At 40.0% G+C, this 5,641-nt stretch overlaps 1 pseudogene; it reads right to left on the bottom strand.

Annotated features, from left to right (window-relative positions):
- Window positions 1–1,036: 1,036 nt before the first annotated feature.
- Window positions 1,037–2,027, bottom strand: LOC112604537 (annotated as a pseudogene).
- Between the last annotated feature and the right edge of the window lie 3,614 nt (window positions 2,028–5,641).

Genomic DNA, 5,641 nt, shown 5'->3' with positions numbered 1-5,641 from the left:
AACCTGTTCCTGTACAATCTGGGAGCTAAGAATGGTTTCTACACTTTTTTTCAAAAGAATTAAGCTACTTTATTTGACATGTAGTAGATAGTCACAAAGCAGGTCCATATATTTAGTTTTCTGATATCCTAACGTATTTCCACAAACCTTTTAAGTCTACAATTTTATACAGTTTTCCATCAGGGAAGCAAGATACATATAATTTTTTTGTATTTAACTAATTAACGGTTTTAAGAGGGTTTAGTCTCTAAATCAGTAACAATTTAGTCATAACACCATACAAACATTTAAATATTCAGGAAAGAGATTTTTAAGATTATCGCTTAGTCTTATAAAATGGTGAATTTTAACCAAATTGATACCTCTGTATTCTTATTTATGTTTCCTGTACTCTTACATCACACTGCTTGGCAAGTAATGTAAGTTTTGATGTAATTTAAAAATTCAAGTAGGTGTAAACAAATTCTAATTTGTTAAACAATTCATATATTCCCCTTTAGTTACTACACTACCTCAGGATTAATTCTCCTTAAAAAAGTAATCATCCTTTTTTAAATCATCATTTTTGCTGTAGAAAAAACAGCAGAGCTTCATCTCTTCCTTAAATATTTTCAAGTACTATAAGAATACAAATCCATAAAAACCTGATTAAAATTTGACATTTCGTCTTGCTTTACTAATTATGGAATAATAGAAAGATGTAAAAACATGTTCCTTAATATTTATATTCTTAACAGAGAAATATAAAGAAATACTGCAATTATGGTTATGGGCTATGTTCTAGCCTCTTCAAGTACAGGACACAACTATGGTTCCTACCAGTAAGGAGAAATGAACAATCAGTCTTACAAAACACAAAAGAAAGATGAGAGGCACAAAAAGACAAACTGACTTTGGCTTTTAAGAACCTAATGTTAACCCTGAAATGCCAGATTCAGTAACACCACAGCAAAACAAAAGATTTCAGCTGCAAGTCACCACTTCACACAGTATTAAGAATTCTGAAATATGTAATAGCCTTCCTCCCACCTCCCACTCAATCTACTGGGTCATCTTTTTGCTTTTCCTGCTTTTTCACTGCAGACAGTTCAAGGCTTGCCCACTGCATCGGTTCAGCTTTTCTCATAGTGATCTCAATCTTTGTTGCAGTTGTAGTTACATAACTTCACTTTACATCAGTCACACCCCATATTTTCACATTTTGATCAAATTCCTTCTCTCCTTCAAATACAATGTGCACATTTAACAATGTGCTATGGGCTTCTACTCGACTAACTTCTGGAAGTGAATCTTTAGCATATACTGAAATGGTAACTTCACCTCCAGTCTGATGCCAGTTATGTGTACATGGAACAACTTTTGTCCCAGCATCCTTTTTAGTCCACATGTGTTTCCCTGTTGTACAGCCCTCTTGGGCTAAGAATGTATTAAAGTCAGAAGATTTTCTTCTACAACAGCTTAGGTATTTCATCCCCTCATGGAAAATAGGCACTCCAGATTGATATACACAGACTTCTTCTAGACTTTCTAGACACCAATATGTCTTTGAACACCCTCCATTCTTACATGAGGTCCCAACCTTAATTTCATCATTGTCTTCTTCTTTCTTATCTTCGTCATTCCCTGATGACAGTTTGTCAAGTGCTTGTTTTAGAAAGGCAGATATTTTTAATTCCAAATTTGTCATTGGTTCATCTGGGCTTGGCGTTTTTATTGCTTCTACTAACTTAGGAGCTTGAATGATGTGTTCTGAAATTTGGGTTTCAATTCAGATAGTTCCTTCTTCTCAGTAGTCTTGACTTCAGGTTTGACTGGCTCAGGTGGCTTCTCACTATTATGTCTACCTTATGTATAGCCTACAATGCTTAAAAATCAGAAAAATCCATTGTTCTTCTCTTACAGCAAGACCAACCCTTTAATGCATCGTGAAAGACTGGGACACCTGGGTGGTACATGCAAGCATCATCGGAATTGGTCTCAGGATGAAAGCACTGACCGCAGCCCCAGTTGTAGCACAGCAAGGCCATTTTTTTTTCCCACCATCACAGGCAAGGCCCAAACACTGGGAACAGCAAGAGGATGTGTTAGCCACTCCCGTGTCGCTAGCACTAGTCTGACGACTGAGGAGACTGCCAGCTTCCGGACTACACAATTTTTTTTTTTTAAATAGAGACGAGGTTTCACCATGTTGGCCAGGCTGGTCTTGAACTCCTGACCTCAGGTGTTCTGCCTGCCTCAGCCTCCCAAAGTGCTGGGATTACAGGCATGAGTCACCATGCCCGGCTAGTTTTCACACTTTTAAAGCATTCAGAAGAAGAAGGAAAAGGAGGAGGACATAAAGGCGGAGGAGGAAAATGAGGTAAAGTTTATGAGGCCTGCAGAGTCTAAAATTCTATTATCTTGTCCTTTATGGAAACAGTTTATTGATCTAATGATGATAAAAGGCTAGAGAGCGGATATAGGTAGTTGGCGTAGGATAGTGAAGGTGCTAACTCAAAGCAAATTGGTTTTGATGGTCTTTATTAACAAGTATAAAGAAAAATATTCACTAGGTCAATAAATGCATACCAAGTGCCAGAGAAGGTGTTTTCTCCAATAACAAAATCTCCTCCAGAAAAGTAGCTGTAATTGGAGTCACCAACAGGTTAAGTTTACAGTGATCCAATGTTATTCTCCAAGCTCTGACTGTCTTCTCAACAGGCTGAAGATACAAATTAAGAGGGGACGTGGTATGAATCATCGTCCCTGATTCTGCCAAGTCCTCGAAGACTCTGATTTCTCTAATCAAGTCAATGCTGTCATAAAACAATTCAGTGAATATAAGTTAGGTGACCAACTCATCCCAGTTTACCTAGGACTTACTCAGTTTTAGCATCTGAAGAACCCCCTCAGTCCTAGACAAACAAGGGTGGTTACTCACCCTAATATACTGAGTATAAAGGAATGACTTAACTGCTTCCAGATGAGCTGGAGAACTTCAGGGAAAGAAATTGTAAGCTCAGGATTTTACATTCCCCACCTAAAGGGAAAGGACCTGAAGCTGTCTATGACTGCTCAAAATGAAAGTTTTGCCTTATATGGGCATTGGATTACAGGTGTCTGCAGATGATAAGTAACTGCTTTGCCATTACATGCTATAAACAAGTGTCCTTCTTACCAATGCAAACACAGTTATTACTGCCTATCAATTTAATCTCATCCAAGAACCAATTCCAGATAATCCAGAACCAATTCACAATAACCATCCTTAAGATTTTGTTCTCATAGAACCATTACAAACCTCAACTTCTAGAACCATCAGCGTTCAATTAGAGAATCAGAACCTCCATAAGTGACATAAAATGGGGAATTTATTAAGGAATTAGACGTTACACAATTCTAGGAGTTGGTGGTGCCACAGGATACATTCAAAAGCAGAAAACACAACTGTACTGCTTTAAGAGTAAACTCATTCATTCCAGGTTATACGCAGCAATTTAGTTTGTCATGTTCTGCCTTTCTCCCAGAGATGGCAGAGAAGGTCCTGAAGAAGGGTCATGGCAAAGAGTAGGGGTGAGAAATATGGAGTTGGGGGTAAAGGGGAGATAACTGATTGTCCCTTCATATCCTGGACCCTACACTCTGCTGCCATCTAGTGAGATTATGATCGCACTCGGTGCTCAGAAGACAGTCCACACAAGCATTCACTGAGTTCCTTCCCTTCCCACACATCTCTGGTCTTATGGTCCACACCTTTTTCCTCTATGTGTCTCTCATCAAGAATATGAGACTTTCGCAGGTCTACCAAGACTCTCTGTCTCTCTCTCTCCTAAAACTGTGCCCTTCTCAAGGACATGGGAAAAACTGGCAGCTCTTCCATGCCGTCCCTCAGGGCAATCAAAATTACAACAGACCATTTACCCTTTGACACTGTGTTTTATGGTCGTTCTTTCTTAGTGGCATCGGATCCTCATGATATCATGAAACACCTCCTTGTGTGGCTTCAGGCAGAAATTGATTACAGGACAGATGCTCATACTTCCTGGGATTCTATCCCCCTCCTTCAGAAAGCACACAGGGCTCCTCCTCAGAAACTTCACATATGTTCCGCTCTATCTCTACCTCACCAACCCCTCTCCCTTTTCCAGACCACACAAGGTTTATGGCTTGTGTTTTGTCTTCTTTCTTGTTTGTTTTTGCTAGATTCATGTTTCACAATTTTGGTGGAATATTCTAGCTCTTCTGTACAGATGGAAAAGACTATCACATTACTAATGTGTATGAGCAGGCAAGGCTGGAGCGTTCTCTACAGACACGGTCATGGTGTCGAGGCAGCTGCTAGAGCTCTGCTGACAGACTGGTGTCGTATCCTTTGACATCATGTGTGTCAGTCAAGAAACAGGCTGCCCCAATCTAGGGCTTCTGAGACAAAGTAAATAGTGAAACCAAGACATGAGAGTGCTACTGATAGAAACAAGACTTTATAATACAAAATTGAAAGTTTATACTTTCCACTCCAAGCTTGCCAACACTAGTTGAGAAATCAAAAAATTAACAAATCCTGGCAGGGCCCAGTGGCTCACACCTGTAATCCCAGCACTTTGGGAGGCCGAGTCATGAGGATCACTTGACCTAGTTCGAGACCAGCCCAGGAAACAAAGGGGATACTTGTACTTAAAAAAAAAAAATTAAATTAGACGGGCATGGTGATGCATACCTGTAGTCCTAGCTACTTGGAAGGTTCAGTGGGAAGGATCACTTGAGCCCAGGAGTTTGAGGCTGCAAGTAAGCTATAATTGCACCAATGCACTCCAGCCTGGGTGATAGAGCAAAACTCTGTCTCTGTAAGAAAAAAAATTGACAAATCCTGTCTCCTTTGGCTATAGCCTACTAATTTTTAACTGAAAAATTCAGCCTGTAATCATGAAAACAACTCCTGGTCTTCAATAGCCATAGACAAAAAGATGCATTTTCTTCCACACAGGCCCCTAGCAAGGACTAGTAGATATCACTTCCTTCTGGACAGAGTTATCAGACCTTTAGTCACAAACGTCAGTTCAGAAAATTCAGAGATGAGCAATGGCATAAGTCAAAGTACCTACAAAGAGCCGAAACACATGTGAAGAAGAACTCTTCTTAAGTTAACAGAGGAGAGCTGGTGGGCCCACTCTCCTCCACCCTACTCCCCCACCCACACTAAAAAAAACTGGAGAAGAATACATAGAATGTAAAAACGTAAGGAAAATCTGATGTTATTCTACTTTGCTTTTCTGAAACAGTATAAGTGGACATTTGAAGCTGTTTTTACATGAAGCAGCTTTTAGTTGTTGGAAACAAAATATGTGGACTTCTTCTAAAGAAAGGGAAGATAAATCCTTTGGTGCAAGTTTTAGAAAAGGTGCTGGGAGTCTTTGCACCACATTCCCACATTATCTTCCCTATTTGTGTAGTGACCATTTCAACACTACTCTCCCCACCCCACCCCGAGCCCCAGTGTGATCTCTGTTCCACCCTCCCTCAGTGCAGGATCTGGAAATATCACCAAGATGCTGGGTACCCAAAGCTGTGGAAAGTGCTGTAAGAGCTTTATTATTATTGTAATTATTTTTTCCCCTCGAGACAGAGTTTCTTGTTCCCCAGGCTGGAGTGCAATGGTGCGCTC

This window comes from Theropithecus gelada, chromosome 1 (genome assembly GCF_003255815.1).
Source record: "Theropithecus gelada isolate Dixy chromosome 1, Tgel_1.0, whole genome shotgun sequence".
NCBI classification, from domain to species: Eukaryota; Metazoa; Chordata; class Mammalia; order Primates; family Cercopithecidae; genus Theropithecus; species Theropithecus gelada.
Note: the sequence above shows the minus strand (reverse complement) of the source record. Positions and strands in the feature narration are given on the sequence as shown.